Source organism: Mytilus californianus, unplaced genomic scaffold, assembly GCF_021869535.1.
Source record: "Mytilus californianus isolate M0D057914Y unplaced genomic scaffold, xbMytCali1.0.p SCAF_4, whole genome shotgun sequence".
Taxonomy (NCBI): domain Eukaryota; kingdom Metazoa; phylum Mollusca; class Bivalvia; order Mytilida; family Mytilidae; genus Mytilus; species Mytilus californianus.
Window position 1 is genome coordinate 47,712,997 of NW_026262690.1, and position 2,293 is coordinate 47,715,289.

Sequence of the window (2,293 nt, forward strand, 5' to 3'; positions counted from 1 at the left end):
GAAAGGATGTTTTTCTCCATTTTCCCAAATTTGGGAAGCAAACTTTACGAAAGATGGTACCGGTTTTGTTTAAACAACTCCTCCTACAGTTTTCTGCCTAAAGCTGTGAACTCCAAATAAAAATTGCGCACATACTTGAAATATGCACTACTAAAATTATGAGTTTTCTTTTAACAGCAAAGCTTTCAAATTGTGTTTTCAGTCCAGATTTTTAGGACTTGAAAGATTGTAACCCAATAAGGGTTGTGCAGCTTTCATAATGGAATTGTTCAAATATTTTAAAGAGCTTATTATACCGATTTTCGTGCTTCTTTTCTTTTCTGGGTACACTTGGGTATAATGACTTAACGTCTTTGCAAAATATGATGCAGTTTGGAAGTAATTGTTGAAAGTCCGTTGTGTCTTATATAAACAAGTTGAATGTCAGCCAGGTCAACATCTCCAGCTATACCAACAGCGGAGAGATTACTTATATTTGAAATGGTTCTAAGTTGTCACTATTTTGATAAACTTTTGAATTTGTTGGTAATGTCCAAAAATTTACATCAGGATTAACTAAATACAGTGCAATTCATTTTTTAATTGATCACCGTTTAAACATTATTTGCTAACTTCGTGACTCTGCTTTGCGTGTTAGGTCTGTTTATGTAGAACTATCCGCAATTCGTTTTTTGAATATGCATTTTAATGTAAAAAAAACTAAAGCCGATCTTTTTGTCTGCTAGTCGAATACTAATTGATGGATCATCCAACTGATCATTCATTATGTTTTCTTCCGAACGAGTGATGCTCATTCTGAAATACCACTTCACCGTTTTATAACATCGCCTATGACCTCCTTTTTAAAACTATTTAACAAGTTATCATAATTATCCTGTTTCAGACATAAACGTACTGGTATTCAAATTCGTTCAATTCTTCTGTATACAAATCATCTGTTTTCATCAGTTAGAAAAGAAGCCGTTTAAAGAAAGTTTGAATGAAGCAATTATAAATTGATTATTTCGGAAACGAAATGATTATAATTTGTACTGACACGTCATAAAATGATATTGGAAAGCTGATAATTGATTTGAAAGCGCGGGGTTAAAAGATCCTGAATGATGAAAATGTTTTTTACTTTACTACAAATGAATTAAGGGAATTGGTTAATCACATTTAACTCCCTTTTCAAGACTATTCACGATCTTCCGGCAGAGAATCATTCCAGTAATAGTTCTGTTTAGCAATATGACTTTCACACGATGTTCTATATTAACATAGGGACTTTCATGCGAGGTTCTGTTTAACGCAAGGGCTTTCACACGATTTTCTCTTTTAACACAATGACTTTCATACGTCATCGATATTTTAGTCGTGTAATATGAAGTGCTGCTAAGGTAAGGTTGTTTGTTACATCTCATATGTGCCCATTAAGTCGTATGATGAATGCTGCTTATACTCAGCAACATATTAGCAATAGCCGGGACATTCTAAAATGTCAGTGATATTCCAACTTTTGTAAGACACTTTGCATTTGTATTTTGTAGTTCCTCTGTGTGGCATTACTTGTGAATATTGACGAAGGTAGCATTTTCAGCGTTTGTTTCTACCATAGAATCTCTCCAGAAGCAACATTACGCTCGTTACCAGCAAACTGAGCATGACTGTGGGGGAGTGGTCAAATAATCTCCATGGAAATGAGATGTGCCTGTGCTAGTTTATATGCATACCAAATATCATTGACCTACAACTAGTGGTTCCCCATAAACTGACCTAATCACAAACTAATACATGTAAACTAAGCAAAGTTTCAAAGTCAATAGACCCTGACTGAGGGGGCTGTGTCAAATAAACTCCATAGAAATGAGATGTGCCAGTGCTAATACAACTGCATACCAAATATCATTGACCTACCACTAGTGGTTCCCCATAAACTGACCTAATCACAAACTAAATCATTGTTGACGACGCCGCCGCCGACGCAGGAAACAGCATACCTATGTCTCGCTTTTTGACTACGTCAAGGCGAGACAAAAACCAAAACAAAAGGACAACGATGTATTGGTTATTCTTCATCTGAATGTAAAAATGAGACCTTCAAAACGTAGAAAAAGCTCACACCTTACTGCAACGCCCACATGACCTGTAGTCCGGTTTGAATAGATTTCTTTTCAATATGTGGACAGAGCTACATCTGTGCATTGAATACCATAGGTTCAATTTTTTATTAAACGGTCAAATAAAACCCAACAGTGTCTGAATTCTAATTGTGAAATGGAAACAATATAAATGAAATCAAACAATCAAAAGA